The sequence below is a fragment of the Cryptomeria japonica genome, chromosome 8, assembly GCF_030272615.1.
Source record: "Cryptomeria japonica chromosome 8, Sugi_1.0, whole genome shotgun sequence".
Taxonomy (NCBI): domain Eukaryota; kingdom Viridiplantae; phylum Streptophyta; class Pinopsida; order Cupressales; family Cupressaceae; genus Cryptomeria; species Cryptomeria japonica.
The window spans coordinates 132,941,084-132,958,938 of record NC_081412.1 but is presented as its reverse complement, the minus strand read 5'-3'; positions in this window follow the sequence as shown (position 1 = coordinate 132,958,938).

The following is a 17,855-nucleotide window of genomic DNA, read 5'->3' as shown; positions in this document are numbered from 1 at the left end:
ATTCACTGCTAGAGACGATGGTTATGAAAAATGAAGCTCCTCGGGTGGCTGAGCCCTTACAAGCTATTCCTCTAGATGGGGTGATGAAATTGCAATTGTGTCAGACGAGCCTCCAGATGAGAGGCCTAGTAATTGGTATTTTAGGCCCGACTTATGATCTCCTTAGAGTTTTTTTTTGTATTAGGGTTATGCTAGATAGATGTAACTATAAATTTTGGTTGAGTACCCCTATTTTGGTACTCATACATGGGTATTTTTTGGTGGGGTTATTTTTGGTAGGACCTTTACTTTGTCTCTCCTGATATAGTTAGGGTTGAGTTGTAAGATACTTTGGTTTATGTAATTTTTCTTAATATTAATATAATTATTTAGTGGCTTTGCCACTTTTATCCACAAAAATAAAAAAATGGGTCAACAATTTTTTTTTATGAAAATGAGTACTAAAAATTGGTACTTAAAAAATGGGCTATAAAAGTGGGCAATAAAAATGAGTCATAAAAATGGATAATAAAACTGAGTCATAAAAATGGGTCATTAAAGTGGGTCATAAAAATAGGTCATAAAAATGGGTCATAAAAATGGGTCATAAAAATAGATTATAAAAAAATGTTATAAAAATGGATTAGGAAAAATGGGTCATAAAAATGGATCATAAAAATGGGTCATCAAAATGGATCATAAAAATGGGTAATCAAAATCGGTCATTCATGTCGGTACTAAAAATGAGTCATAAAAATTGTACTAAAAAGGCCATAACAATGGGTTTAAAAAATGGGTCATAAAAATAAATTGTAAAAAATGGGTAATCAAAATGGGTCATTCAAATGGATAATAATGTGTTGTAAAAATGGGTACTAAAAATAGGTCATCAAAATGGGTTATAAAAATAAATATTCAAAATGAGTCATAAAAATGGGTACATAAAAATGAGTTAAAAATGGGTTATTAAACTAGATTATAAAAATAGGTCACAAAGTTGGATACTAAAAATGGATCATTAAAAATAGGTAATAAAAATGTGTCATTGAAATGAGTACTAAAAATGGTTTATAAAAATAGGTACTAAAAACGGTTTATAAAAATAGGTACTAAAAATGGGTCATTAAAAATGGTTAGTAAAACTTGGTCATAAAAATGGGTACTAACAATGGGTCATAAAAATGGATATTGAAAATGAGTCATAAAACGAATACTAAAAATAAGGGGTACTAAAGATTACTATGGTTTTTTTTAATGTTATTTATGTAATATTGTCAATAAATTTTAAGCGAAAAAAAAAAATAATCGAAAATAAAGGTCTACACAACTAAAAATATATGAATACGTTGAATGAAAAAAACTTAGATTAGACATTATAAGCAAAGTCACTTCCTGAGGTGTTAGTGTTTTGCCTCGGCTATAATACTCTTCCCATTAATTAATTTCCATACAATACATGTATTTAGACATCTATAGTTACGTTTTAGAGAGTATGCACAAAATTATTTAATTGTTGATGGCACTCATATTGCTCATCACTCCTTTTGCATATTGCTCATCACTCCTTTTGCCTTTACTTTAGAGGAAGTACTTGTATTCAAAATGTAGGTAGAATAAAGACCAATTTCTCATGCCATACTATATGATGAGGTCAGATCATTAATTAAGGTCCCCATATCTACCAATGCCATAAAACAATCAATTTGTCTATGCCATTACTTATAGCTAAGCGTTGCTCTTGGACATGTAGAAACACCAATAAATTTAATAAAGTGTAGCTTCTATGCAACTCATATAGGACACAACTATTTCCCCTATAAAATGAAATGCCTAGCACATATAACAACACATTGATTGTTTATCCTCTTGACCAAAACTACTTAAAATTTAGAATATGGTAGTTTTACTTTACTTACAAATTACAAGAAATTATGCTAAATTGTTATAGAATGTGGAGCCAAACACCATGATAGTGCAATCGAGTGCACATACTATTTCTGAGCAACAAACCTAAAAAATTAATGCAAATATTTTTGGACATATAAAACATGTTATAAAAATTGGAGTATTAAAAATGGAGCATAAATATGATAGTAAGAGAGTTATCAAACATACTTGACTTTGTCTTTCTAAAAAAAATTCATTTTAGAAGTTTGATATGGCATGACAACAATAGTAATTTTTTGGGTTCTCCAACCTCCAAAACATAATTGACTACACCTTTGGCATAATAAGAAATACTGAAAATTTCTCAACAATATCCCTCTTTATCATTGTTGGAAAACCATAAAAGTTCTCCTTTGAATGACACTCCTCTTTGTCAAATAAGTATTTTGGCTTTTTTTTTCTCCCTTTGACATCAATGGAAAAGGTGGTGTAAAACAAGGTGAAAAAAGATTTCAATATGAAATTAAATAGAATGCTATTGCAAATTTAAAACTAAATGTTAGTCCTTAATAATGTGATTGTAGAATCAAAGCAATAAAGGTAAATTATAACGTGCATGAAACACCTAATTTAGATAGAGAAACCCTTTCTAGAAAAAAACTCCACGATAGAAACAAAGGCAAGTATAACACTAATCCAATCGAGATTTTTATAGAAATACACTTCTAAACCCCTATAAAATATGACAACACTTCATTACATGCATAGCTAAATAAAACTTGATGAAGAACACTAGCTGAAGGCCACAATTTATAAAAAGTTGTGGAGATAAATGTCACCGTGTTATCACTAAAAAATAAGGAGCAAAGCTACTTGGAAAAGGTCATGCCAACCTCCAAGAATAGACTTTATTAGATTGTTCATAAAACTTTCATATGACATCTAGCAAATTTAGCTGCCCATGGACCAAGATAACATTCTTTGTCATAAATGATTGTTATAGGGACTCATATTGATTATCATAAGCATCATACATGCACTTACAACTCTTTAAAAGTGCTCAAGAAATTCGAAATGGGTCACCTAGTTATTTTGTCTTTTTGACAAAAGAAAAATAACTTTTCATTTACATTAGTTCTTTCACCTTTGCTCTTTAAATAGTTTAAACTGTTATGAGTAAATTAAAAATAACATTTTGGACATTAATTAAATGATTTATAAAGTTGATGGCACCTAAATCCTAGCATTCTCCTACTTGACATCATACATTTTAAATTACCCCATAGAGACACATAAAAAAATTAAGTACATTGACCAAGACAAATGGACTCCCCACATCAAGAGAACTTATCCATGGTCACTAGCATGATGATAGAACCAACAAGATTATCCAAATTGTCAAATTTTAAAATTAGGACTTACCCATTATCAACAATTTTTTGCACAAAGTGATACTAAACATTAACATTCTTAGTACGATCTTGATAGATAAGATTTTGTCCAAATATATGGAACTCTAACTGTTAAGATATAGCCCTCATGAATCTAACTAATGGTAAATCAGTTATTATCTGGAGAGTGATATATTAACAGAGCATACAGTTTGGAAATTAAACATAAACAAACTAATTGTTATGAATGGTTGCCTTCGTAGGGACATGTCCATACGTGGCAACTGCCATGTATGGACATGTCCCTACGTAGGCAACCTTTCCTCTTATATTTAAACCGGATTCAATGATGGAGACGATCAATAACTCACGACAATCAATCTTCCAGAGTCACTATCATTATTCTTTGATCCATATTTGTAGTACCCCTACCGTAATTGATCTCTAACCTTGGTTTAATCTTGATCAGTTTATCGTAATATTATGTGATAGTCAGATGTTGATTTTACGCATAGCTATTGATGTGGTTTCTCTCTAGTTGTATGCAAGTTGTTAGTGTACCTATCTCGTGGTATCAACATTGAGCTAACGCTTTCATTAAGTTATTATATATGTATGCATGTATGATCTTTGGTTGCAGGAAATTTCAGGTACCACGCCGCATGAGTGCGAAGTTCGTCTTCACCTGGATTGCAGGTTTGAGTGTACCTTTTTAATCCTTAGAGTTGGATTAGGTGGTCGTAAGACCCTAGTCGACCTTAGTCGTGCTCAAGTGAGCATCATCAGTCGTCGTCGGTGATCCCTTCTTGTTTGGGTTTGCGAGTCGTCTGTTGGTTGACTTTCTCGATTTGCGTGCCTGGTGTGTTTGGTTAATTGATTAATTAGTCCTTAGTAATTATCTTGATTAAATTTGCGTTTGTGCATTGAAGATAATGGGTTAAATTAATCTCGCTTCCGTTATGCGATTTCCGTGGTTATGAATTGCCTATTTTAAATTGGAAGTAAATTCGATTTAAATGATTGATTTGGAATATTTAATGCATTTTATATATGCTATTGAAAAAGAAAGTTTGGTATTTAATCGCAATAGACGTAATTGCATTCTGTTGGATTCTGAAATTTGAAAGGTTAAATTTGATTAAAAGAGAAATCGATTTTGAATTAAAAGCAATTTAAATTATTGTAATAGCTAGAAAAGTATTAATTTGAGTATTATTTTTAAATAAAATTTTTAATTCCAAAAATAGAAATTTTTGGGTCAACTCTTCCATATAACCCAAATTTGGGAAAAAATGGGAGGGATGGTCATTTTGGGAGAATTTTTGGTTGGAAAATATGTTGGAGATGAAATTGGAGGATTTTGGATGGAGAAGGAAGGATTTGGGAGCTGGAGATTTGGACTCTTCGGCAGACCTTGTCAGGATTGCGAGATCAGGTAGGATCTGTTTAACCATTTGGTTTTGAAATATGATATTTCCTTGTTTGGCCATTTTGAGTTTGGCTGGAGATTTATCTGAGGTTTTGTTATTCCTCTATGTTGTTTGGGTGGTTTGGAATCCCATTGTGTTTTGGAAAGAATGAAAAACCCTCAAGAAAATGTGGTACTAAAACCTAGTTCTTTTAAAATCGAACTTATATTCAACCGAAATTTTCTCGGTCCATTTGGGCGTTTTTGTTTTTGGAAGTTTTCGGCTATGTTTTAAATTTTATAGCGTTGTGTTAAACGCTTTTCCATCGAACTGTATGTTTTTATAAAAAAGGGGGATTAATGTTATCATACTGTGCGTGTTTTGCCAAAATTATGTTCAAAGCCGAGCTGGGCGTATGTGTTTAACGTGGCCCTTGGTTGGGGTTGGAGGGTGGGGAGCGGAGCTCCACCCGCTCCTCCTCCCCTCTCCCCCGCGCTTCCCCCTGTTTCCCCCTTCCTCGCTGGCGTTTAAGACCATGCCGCGGCACACTGCAGTGGCCGCAGGGCGCCGCGGACCTGCGGGCACCGCAGAGGCGCCGCCCGCATGGGTCTTCCCTGCGGTGAGGCGTTGAGCGGCGCTAGGGTTAGGGCACAGCCCGCCCTCGCCTTCTTTGTTTAATGCATTTTTTTTTTGTTTAAAATATAGTTTACTAAATGTTTTTTTTTGTATTTTTTTCATTCAAAAAAAAAATGGCATATAATATTTGTAATATTATTTTAATGATAAGATTTAATTAGTTTCTTAATTAGAATTAAGGTGGCGTATCATGATTAATGTTAATTAGATATTGATTAGTTTGTAATGTAATTTATAGATTGATCATTATTCAATTCCATTTCATGATTTATGCACCCCTTTTAATTAAGTCCTGAAACTGTTATTTCGCAAATTGAATATTGTTGTTTATATTCTTATTGATCTTGGACTGATAAATCTAGATCTCACCTTCTAGCTGATTAGAGCATTTGGCTAATTGAGAAGTAGTGAAATATTTATCGTTGGGTGTTTGAATTGAATCGATGTGCTTTTGGAAATGATTAGCTTCTTTAGATTCTCTTTCTACATTTTTATTTCCGTAATCCGTATAATGTATCTGGGATTGAAAATATGAATCTGTAGAGATTGATTTTAGACCAGTATGTTAATGACATTTTGGATTGGAGATTAAATATCTTATTTTAGTCGATTAATGGTTGTCTGAATTTTATTAATATGAATTGGTTAAAACTCATTATGGCTTAATTTGCCTGTTCGATGCTTTGAACCTTAGGAGTTAGAAAACCAAGAACAACCTATCCCTTGATGAGGTAGATAACTGTTATCTGATTGGATCTTGTAGAAAACTTGATCGACTTGTAATGATTAAATCAATTTGAGGAAATATTGTCTTTTCTGATTATTGCCTTGCGAGTTTAATTTCTGTATTCGCCTTTAATTATGAAATGGCATGTTTTGCTTTGTTTAGTAGGACCCTGTCGTATGGATTGACTTGGGGTTCCTGTTTCAGTCCTCGATTCTGAGTTGACTGTTGTATTTTGGTAGTGTCATTTTGATCTTATCCTCCTTGTGTGTGTGAGTCGAATGATGATTGTGGTTGACCGTTGTTGGTCGGGTCTCTAGATTAGAGTACCGTCAGTAAGTGATTATCTTGAGTCGTGTTTGACCAGATGATTGTGTCTCTCTTCTTGAACTCCGTTCGTCTGACCATGTGTATTCCTTGGTTTTGAGTTCGTCTGAGTATAGTCTAGTGTCGTATGGGAAAGTGGCTTTTGATTGGGGGCCGCGCCCAAAGTGGCTGCTGGGTAACCCGTTGAAAGTGAGTCTAATAAGTGATAACCTAAATAGATTAGAATGTAATCTCTAAATAAGATAATGTGCCTCACACATGAGACGAGTGCTATCATAGATTCGACATGCTGTGAGAAGGCCTGAAATGGCAAACCATCTTCCTTGTCTTCACGAGAGGATGTGTGGGTTCACATGAGGCTTGGATGGGCCGGAAGTTCGGATTAGGTTGCCAGGGTGACCAGTGTATGGGGCCGGGACCTATGAAGACTTGCCATGGTATCCATACCAGGTCGTGTGATGACACTTGTCCCTACGTTCGGTAGTGTGTTGTTGTTTTGTCCTGTTAGGAGTACCTTTGTGAGTCGTCCTTTGTCTCTGCCCTTGTGAGTGTCGGTTTCATGTTAGACCTTGGGTGGTGATGGCTCAGTTTTTTTGGATGCTCTCATGGACCTCTTGTTTTAGCTTTGATTATGTTCAGCTGGATCCTGTTCTCTTCAAGGATCGTTTATGTATTAATTGACCGATGCGGTCGTTTGTATATTGTTTATGTATCGCCTTGATGGCTGGATTGTATAGTGTAACCTCTTGTATTCTTAACCTTGATTAATTATCAGAGGGGTCTTGCAGTTGAGCAGACCCGGAGATGTAGCCCTTTAGGGGTGAACTCCGAGATCATTATGGTGTTATGTGATGTATTCTATTATGTTTCCTTTATTCAGCTTTATCATGTATGATTAACTTATGTTAGAATGGTTAAGTGGATAATTGAAATTAACTATTAATGCTTATATTCAGTTCTTTCTTGAATGCCATGTTGATTGAATGCGTAAGTGTTTTAGATGTGATTTATCGTAGATGCTAGTATGCAATCGTCTTTTGAAATGCTATGAGTTGGATTATGAAAGAATGTAACTTAGAGTAGTGAATTATTCCCAGTTGTTGTTAAGGAATTTATATATGCTTGGAAAGATCTCTTATGTTATGATAAAATCCTAGTGTATTAGAATGTTAGATGTATGGTTTGTAATTTTAAACGAAAAGCTTGAATGAGAATTATGAATAGATCTTAATGATGAATCTTTGCTTGTGATTTATATTTCCATCTTTTGAAAGAAATCATCCTGATTATGAATTATCTCGTTATTAAGATATTCAGTTTATTGGTTTAATTGTGTGAGTTAAGTGAATTGTGAAATTTAAGTAATCTCGTTGGGAAACTCTTTCGGTGTTAGTTGATGTCTTCCGCTATGTAATCTGAATCTTTGATATCATGTTGCATCTTATGTGTTGTAACTTTAAAAAAAAAAATTATTGCACTCTATTCTTGTAATTTTGGCTTATCCCTTCGGGGTTTCCTGGCGGCGCATTACATTTGGTATCAGAGCCCATGTTGCAAACATTGGGATCTCTGGTGTCGCGTGTGCCCTCTATCTGTGTGAGGTGTATCGACCTTATGTGTATGCTTGTCCTCCTTTGCATGTGAGTGATTGAGCAGACCTTAGCGGGTGTGTAACGTGTGTGTTCACACCTTGTTTTCGCCTTCTTGATGATGGTGTTTGAGTGCTTATATGTGCATTGAATGCTTATTTTGCAGAAAATTAAATGATTATCACCATTCCTCTCTTCTTTCTGGAAATTAAAATGATTAAGATATGTGTAATTATCTTTGATTTGAGTTTCTGGTTTGCAAGAGAAAAGGGTGTGACTTCTTGAACCCTTGTGTGAGCCTTATGTCGCTTATGTTTTTAGATTATTAAAGGGCTATGGGTTTAAAAATTTATTTTGGCTATGGGAGAAAACTGTATGTGTATGTTTAAAGAATTCTCCATGTGTATTTTGTAGGAATAGCATGATTAAATTCTACCTTAGAAAGGTGCATTGCTATGCGAATAGTGGAATTATGTGAAACTGCTTGATTGGTAGAAGAAGTGTTAAAAAGAGCATGTTATTGTAGCTTTGAGAGAATATTAATGTGTTTTCCGAAAGATTGTCTTATTTGTCTCATTAAACTAGTTTGATTGAAGATTTATTTTAGCAAATGCTCCATTGAACTCGCTTTTGGGTATGTGGAATTACCTTAATGTGTTTAGAAAGTGCGAATGGAAAGCTTGTTTGATGTGCATGCATTAATATGTTTTATTTGGGTAATAGCTCTTTGCTTATCTTTGATCGTAATGTGATATTCTCTAGTAGGTTGCAAATTATGACATGTGTCTATATTGTATTATTATTAAGTGAGTGTTCTTAAGAGGTCTTGCATTATCGAAAAGACTGCCTCTCTTGATCCCTGTTTTGTTTGGAAAGCTAGAACCTCTTGTTGCAACCATAATTATTGGAAATGTTTTGTTAGGCTAATTGTCATCCTTCTAAAACGGTAGCGAAATGAAGACCGTGTAATTAAATGATAGGCTTATAGTGAGAAATTTAATATTATAGCGTGATCTTGATTGATCTTGTGTCTTTGTAGGAAATAGTTTGGCTATCAAACTCTCTTTCCCTTCTCTTTGCCTAATCACAAGAATTTTAGAAATGGTATTAAAGAATGCATTGATTAAATGGAATGTTTATAAAACATGTGAAATCGTGTGTTTGCTTTGGCTTCATAGTGATAGATGAAAGTCTTAAGCTTTAGAAATGAATTTGCTTAGCTAGTAATTTAATTATGAATGCTTAGTGAGATTCGAGAAAGATATAGGAATGATGTTAATTCCTTATATAATTGTGAATTGTTAATAATTTCAGTACTTGAATCTAGAGTAAACTTGATTCAGTTATTTATATAGAAAGCATAATTGAAATCTTCCTTGGATAGGTGTTAGCGTACTGAAAAGTACTCCCCGTAAATGTGATTAAACCAGTGCTGGTGTATTTGTGTGTGTTGTAAGAAACCAATGCTTATTATGTGTGCCCATGGATTGGTGAAGTAATCAACCATGGAGGATATATTGCTTATGAGTATGGGAAACCATACTGTTTATGTGATGTTGCTTATGAGTATGGGAAACCATACTGTTTTGTGCTGTTGCTTAATTGTTTCCCTGCTGAGTACCAAACCTCGGGTTGTGGGTAACTCAGTATGTTAAGGGGTAGTATTCGAAGCGACCGTTCCTTGAATAGTATGGATTGGCGTACAAGTAATGTCGGCGCGAAGCGACTTTAGCTTCTCTACTTCGAGGAATGATATAGTTGTACTACTAAACTGTATCAAGGTGTACTCAATACTTTCCCTTGTGATGAACCTATTTACGAGGTTCATGAGTGCCAGCCTTATTCCTATCCTTTCTTTTGAGCATATAGATGGCAGTTTTTGAGCATATTGTTGGATTCTATTGGAGCATCTGTTGCCTTGTCTTCATGAGAGGCGTGTTATTGTTCTTACATAAGTTGCCAACTGACTAGTGTTGGTAGACTTGTGGGTAGACCTTAGCCATGTATACCTCTGGCTTACGGCGAGTATCCTGAGAGGAACATCGCTATGCGGAGTGTGACCAGCGCGTGCCTTATCCGCGGGGTACACTGCCATGCGGGATACGTCCATTGCGTGCTTTGTCCGCTTGGAGTATTGCCATGCCGTGCTGAGACACGATGCGGGATGTAGTAGACATTTCCATGCGGCCTACCGCTAGGTATTGGGTAGAGCCATGCCACGTGACGACGTGATGCGGGGTGATGTCGAGGTGCACACTGCCATGCCATGTGGATGTGTGACTTGGCCACACCACATGATGAGCTACTAGGATAGCTAGACGATTGTTCCTTCCTTCCTCGTTGGTGGCTAGCTATTAGTCACGTAGTGATGTAATGTGCACTTATGATTTTCTTTATATTTCTTTGGGGATCAACAATTTATTTTTACTTTGACTTTGAAGGTTTAGCCACGATCTTGTGATCTTTTGCACCTTTGATTTGGTGTTGAAATTCCGGATTATTTTCTTGCCTTACTGTTGGAATTGAGGATTTATTATCTTTATTCTTCTGTACTTTGGTGGCTAAACCGGTTTATCATTATTGTTTTCGGATGCTGGTCTTGTGTTGCAATGTGAATTCCTCTCCAAGAACGTAGGAGACGGGCTTGGATGAGTGTATACGAGGAAGTAGACGCAAGGAACCTTGAGGATGGGGGTATGTGAGGCTGTGTTGCAGCTAGCATCCACTACCTACCTATGTGTGGTGACTATCTCTTGGAGGCTAACCACCTTGTTCAACAAGGGATATTCACAGAGGTCTTGTATGGAAGGTAGCACCGCTATGGTGTGCCTAGCACCATCGAGCCTTTGAGTGAGATGTTGGATTTTTATGATCATTTTGTTGTTCTGAGATCAGGCATAGAGATGCTGATCGTGCATGTTATCCTTGACCGAGCATTAAGACATGCTCACATGTGGCCTTTTCTGTTATGCATTCCAGTTATGTGGATGGTTATTATGATTTGTATCATGGAGTAAATTGTGTTAACTTGTCACTATGTTATGGGACATAGTCTTTAGAAAGGTTTTCTTATGCCTGGCAAGTGTAATCAATTGAGTTATTTATGTTGCTCTTATTTCATGAAAGTTAATTTGGTGGTAGAAATTGATATTTTGAGCTAGTTCTATGTTATAAAAGTTTATGAAAAGATGGATTGGTAAAGGAAATTGATCATTATGGCATGTTTTCTTGTCATTTTTGGTCGATGATTATGATAATTGTTGTTTACCTCCTTGTAATGCCTTAATTTAGTGTAATGAAAAGAAGAAAATTCCTGTTCTCTGCTATAATTGTGGATAATTCCTAGAATATTGTAAGGAATGTATGGTTTTAGATGTATCTTGCCAATGGATAATGGCGTTTGTAAAGGATTTTGCAATTATATTTCAATTATTTATGGAAAGATTTCTATGTGCAATTTGATCTTTGTTGAATGAGTTTCAGGACTGATGTGTACGACATGTTCTCCATCTAGCCTTACGACTTCCAGGAGTAAGTCGGAACCTAGGGGGGGAGAATGTAGTACCCCTACCGTAATCGATCTCTAACCTTGGTTTAATCTTGATCAGTTTATCGTAATATTATGTGATAGTCAGATGTTGATTTTACGCATAGCTATTGATGTGGTTTCTCTCTAGTTGTATGCAAGTTGTTAGTGTACCTATCTCGTGGTATCAACATTGAGCTAACACTTTCATTAAGTTATTATATATGTATGCATGTATGATCTTTGGTTGCAGGAAATTTTAGGTACCACGCCGCATGAGTGCGAAGTTCGTCTTCACCTAGATTGCAGGTTTGAGTGTACCTTTTTAATCCTTAGAGTTGGATTAGGTGGTCGTAAGACCCTAGTCGACCTTAGTCATGCTCAAGTGAGCATCGTCAGTCGTCGTCGGTGATCCCTTCTTGTTTGGGTTTGCGAGTCGTCTGTTGGTTGACTTTCTCGATTTGCGTGCCTGGTGTGTTTGGTTAATTGATTAATTAGTCCTTAGTAATTATCTTGATTAAATTTGCGTTTGTGCATTGAAGATAATGGGTTAAATTAATCTCGCTTCCGTTATGCGATTTCCGTGGTTATGAATTGCCTATTTTAAATTGGAAGTAAATTCGATTTAAATGATTGATTTGGAATATTTAATGCATTTTATATATGCTATTGAAAAAGAAAGTTTGGTATTTAATCGCAATAGACGTAATTGCATTCTGTTGGATTCTGAAATTTGAAAGGTTAAATTTGATTAAAAGAGAAATCGATTTTGAATTAAAAGCAATTTAAATTATTGTAATAGCTAGAAAAGTATTAATTTGAGTATTATTTTTAAATAAAATTTTTAATTCCAAAAATAGAAATTTTTGGGTCAACTCTTCCATATAACCCAAATTTGGGAAAAAATGGGAGGGATGGTCATTTTGGGAGAATTTTTGGTTGGAAAATATGTTGGAGATGAAATTGGAGGATTTTGGATGGAGAAGGAAGGATTTGGGAGCTGGAGATTTGGACTCTTCGGCAGACCTTGTCAGGATTGCGAGATCAGGTAGGAGCTGTTTAACCATTTGGTTTTGAAATATGATATTTCCTTGTTTGGCCATTTTGAGTTTGGCTGGAGATTTATCTAAGGTTTTGTTATTCCTCTATGCTGTTTGGGTGGTTTGGAATCCCATTGTGTTTTGGAAAGAATGAAAAACCCTCAAGAAAATGTGGTACTAAAACCTAGTTCTTTTAAAATCGAACTTATATTCAACCGAAATTTTCTCGGTCCATTTGGGCGTTTTTGTTTTTGGAAGTTTTCGGCTATGTTTTAAATTTTATAGCGCTGTGTTAAACGCTTTTCCATCGAACTGTATGTTTTTATAAAAAAGGGGGATTAATGTTATCATACTGTGCGTGTTTTGCCAAAATTATGTTCAAAGCCGAGCTGGGCGTATGTGTTTAACGTGGCCCTTGGTTGGGGTTGGAGGGTGGGGAGCGGAGCTCCACCCGCTCCTCCTCCCCTCTCCCCCGCGCTTCCCCCTGTTTCCCCCTTCCTCGCTGGCGTTTAAGACCATGCCGCGGCACACTGCGGTGGCCGCAGGGCGCCGCGGACCTGCGGGCACCGCAGAGGCGCCGCCCGCATGGGTCTTCCCTGCGGTGAGGCGTTGAGCGGCGCTAGGGTTAGGGCACAGCCCGCCCTCGCCTTCTTTGTTTAATGCATTTTTTTTTTTGTTTAAAATATAGTTTACTAAATGTTTTTTTTTGTATTTTTTTCATTCAAAAAAAAAATGGCATATAATATTTGTAATATTATTTTAATGATAAGATTTAATTAGTTTCTTAATTAGAATTAAGGTGGCGTATCATGATTAATGTTAATTAGATATTGATTAGTTTGTAATGTAATTTATAGATTGATCATTATTCAATTCCATTTCATGATTTATGCACCCCTTTTAATTAAGTCCTGAAACTGTTATTTCGCAAATTGAATATTGTTGTTTATATTCTTATTGATCTTGGACTGATAAATCTAGATCTCACCTTCTAGCTGATTAGAGCATTTGCTAATTGAGAAGTAGTGAAATATTTATCGTTGGGTGTTTGAATTGAATCGATGTGCTTTTGGAAATGATTAGCTTCTTTAGATTCTCTTTCTACATTTTTATTTCCGTAATCCGTATAATGTATCTGGGATTGAAAATATGAATCTGTAGAGATTGATTTTAGACCAGTATGTTAATGACGTTTTGGATTGGAGATTAAATATCTTATTTTAGTCGATTAATGGTTGTCTGAATTTTATTAATATGAATTGGTTAAAACTCATTATGGCTTAATTTGCCTGTTCGATGCTTTGAACCTTAGGAGTTAGAAAACCAAGAACAACCTATCCCTTGATGATGTAGATAACTGTTATCTGATTGGATCTTGTAGAAAACTTGATCGACTTGTAATGATTAAATCAATTTGAGGAAATATTGTCTTTTCTAATTATTGCCTTGCGAGTTTAATTTCTGTATTCGCCTTTAATTATGAAATGGCATGTTTTGCTTTGTTTAGTAGGACCCTGTCGTATGGATTGACTTGGGGTTCCTGTTTCAGTCCTCGATTCTGAGTTGACTGTTGTATTGTGGTAGTGTCGTTTTGATCTTATCCTCCTTGTGTGTGTGAGTCGAATGATGATTGTGGTTGACCGTTGTTGGTCGGGTCTCTAGATTAGAGTACCATTAGTAAGTGATTATCTTGAGTCGTGTTTGACCAGATGATTGTGTCTCTCTTCTTGAACTCCGTTCGTCTGACCATGTGTATTCCTTGGTTTTGAGTTCATCTGAGTATAGTCTAGTGTCGTATGGGAAAGTGGCTTTTGATTGGGGGCCGCGCCCAAAGTGGCTGCTGGGTAACCCGTCGAAAGTGAGTCTAATAAGTGATAACCTAAATAGATTAGAATGTAATCTCTAAATAAGATAATGTGCCTCACACATGAGACGAGTGCTATCATAGATTCGACATGCTGTGAGAAGGCCTGAAATGGCAAACCATCTTCCTTGTCTTCACGAGAGGATGTGTGGGTCCACATGAGGCTTGGATGGGCCGGAAGTTCGGATTAGGTTGCCAGGGTGACCAGTGTATGGGGCCGGGACCTATGAAGACTTGCCATGGTATCCATACCAGGTCGTGTGATGACACTTGTCCCTACGTTCGCTAGTGTGTTGTCGTTTTGTCATGTTAGGAGTACCTTTGTGAGTCGTCCTTTGTCTCTGCCCTTGTGAGTGTCGGTTTCATGTTAGACCTTGGGTGGTGATGGCTCAGTTTTTTTGGATGCTCTCATGGACCTCTTGTTTTAGCTTTGATTATGTTCAGCTGGATCCTGTTCTCTTCAAGGATCGTTTATGTATTAATTGACCGATGCGGTCGTTTGTATATTGTTTATGTATCGCCTTGATGGCTGGATTGTATAGTGTAACCTCTTGTATTCTTAACCTTGATTAATTATCAGAGGGGTCTTGCAGTTGAGCAGACCCGGAGATGTAGCCCTTTAGGGGTGAACTCCGAGATCATTATGGTGTTATGTGATGTATTCTATTATGTTTCCTTTATTCAGCTTTATCATGTATGATTAACTTATGTTAGAATGGTTAAGTGGATAATTGAAATTAACTATTAATGCTTATATTCAGTTCTTTCTTGAATGCCATGTTGATCGAATGCGTAAGTGTTTTAGATGTGATTTATCGTAGATGCTAGTATGCAATCGTCTTTTGAAATGCTATGAGTTGGATTATGAAAGAATGTAACTTAGAGTAGTGAATTATTCCCAGTTGTTGTTAAGGAATTTATATATGCTTGGAAAGATCTCTTATGTTATGATAAAATCCTAGTGTATTAGAATGTTAGATGTATGGTTTGTAATTTTAAACGAAAAGCTTGAATGAGAATTATGAATAGATCTTAATGATGAATCTTTGCTTGTGATTTATATTTCCATCTTTCGAAAGAAATCATCCTGATTATGAATTATCTCGTTATTAAGATATTCAGTTTATTGGTTTAATTGTGTGAGTTAAGTGAATTGTGAAATTTAAGTAATCTCGTTGGGAAACTCTTTAGGTGTTAGTTGATGTCTTCCGCTATGTAATCTGAATCTTTGATATCATGTTGCATCTTATGTGTTGTAACTTAAAAAAAAAAAATTATTGCACTCTATTCTTGTAATTTTGGCTTATCCCTTCGGGGATTCCTGGCGGCGCATTACATTATTTCACAACATGGTATTAGAGCTAGCATATTAAGAGAATAAATTAAACAGCCATATTACTCATAAGCATTTATCGGAAGTAAATAACAAATCAACGCAGAGGCTATATATGCAGAGGATATATCCAACTAAGAAAATATTCAAAATGTCAAGTAATATGAGAGTGGAAGATAGACTCGAAGGAGCCTCCAACTTCGTTTCCTGGAAGATACGAATCATTGCCATTCTTGAAGAACTAGAATTAGAGTCTTACATAGAAGAAAATCTAGACATGCCAAATGATGAACCAGAGAAATCTACCTGGAAAAGGCGTAATAATAAAGCAAAGAAAATAATTATTGACTCAATCAAAGATCATATTCTTCCATCTATAGCCAGACTGCCTAAAGCATATGAAGTATTTAAAACCATTAAAAATACATATGAAGTTAACAATGCGAGCAGAATGTTAACCTTGAAACAACTTTTTTTAAACATAAAGATGAATAAAGATGATACAATATCTACATACTTTTCAAGGATATCTGAAGTAAAAGACCAATTACAAACTATTGGAAATGAGGTAGATGATCAAGAAATCTCTCTCATAGCCCTAAGAGGATTACCAATTTCATGGGAATCCTACATTCAATGTATTAACAAAACACCCCCCTTACCCAAATTTGAACAACTTAAGAATGAGTGCATTCAAGAGGAATCTCGACTAATCTCAAGAGGATTAGGGACAAATCAAGAAGGAGAAATCCAAGCACTTAATACAAATACCTTCAACAAAAATAAAAAGTTCTCCAAATGGAAGAGATGAAATAAAAACCATCAGAAAAGAGATATGTCTAAAATTCAGTGTTACATATGCGACAAATATGGGCACACTCACAGGAATTGTCCAGAAAGGAAGAAAACATAAGCTACTCTAGCCGAAGTCAAAGGAGAAAACTCACTCTTCTTCTTAGCCCTATCAAGCAAAATAAATACAAATAAAAACACTTGGATCGTAGACAGTGGAGCATCAAGGCATATAACTGGTTCATAAATCAGTTTGAAACACTTAACGGGCACTCAAGTGAAGAGGTTACTATTGGAGATAACTCCACCTATCCAGTGAAAGGAATTGGGACCTGTACTATCAAACTAAGAAATGGAGTATCTCTACAATTAAAGGATGTTCTGTTTGTACCTAGAATAAAAAGAAATCTAGTCTCAATCTCAGGCCTAGCTGATCAAGGATATCGGGTTACCATCAATGAAGATAAAGTTCTACTTTGGCCTAAAAATACAAATATCAAAAATGCCATAACAGTAAGTTCAAGAGATGGTAGCCTATACAAACTATGCAGTGATCAAAAGGAAGCACTAAATCTTGAAGTTTCAAATAATAATGAAGTATGGCACAAAAGATTAGGACACCTAAGATATAGTGCTCTATCCAACATAAAGAAGATTACTTCAGGACTGCCCCAACTAAAATCTGAACACACAGGCATTTGCAAAGGATGTGCCTTGGGAAAGAATGTGAAAGTTTCTTTTCCCTCAAGCGAGCACAAATCAAAAGTTATTTTAGAACTAATTCACTCAGACCTGTGTGGTCCCATGTCAACACCATCCCTAACTGGATCCTTATACTACATAATCTTTGTTGATGACTACTCTTGAAAAACATGGATATATTTTCTAAAGTGCAAAGACTCAAATGAAGTACTATCTAAGTTCAAAGAATTCAAGGCACTAGTAGAAAACCAGTTAGGGAAGAAAATTAAGGTGTTAAGATCCGACAATGGGGGAGAATATACATCTGACAACTTCAAAGACTTTTGTAATTCTGTTGGGATTAAGAGGGAGTATACTGTACCATATAATCCACAACAGAATGGAGTAGCAGAAAGAAAGAACAAAACCATAATTGAAGCAGCAAAAGCCATGATGCATGACCAAAACTTACACACTTCATTCTAGGCAGAAGCTTCAAATACAACAGTCTACATTCAAACCAGATGTCCGCACTCAGTTCTAGAAAACATAACTCCTGAAGAAGCTTTTACAGGGAACAAACTAGACTTAAGTCATTTAAGGATATTTGGTTGTCCCATATATATACATGTTCCTAAAGAAAAGAGGACAAAACTAGAACCATCCGGAAAAAGAGG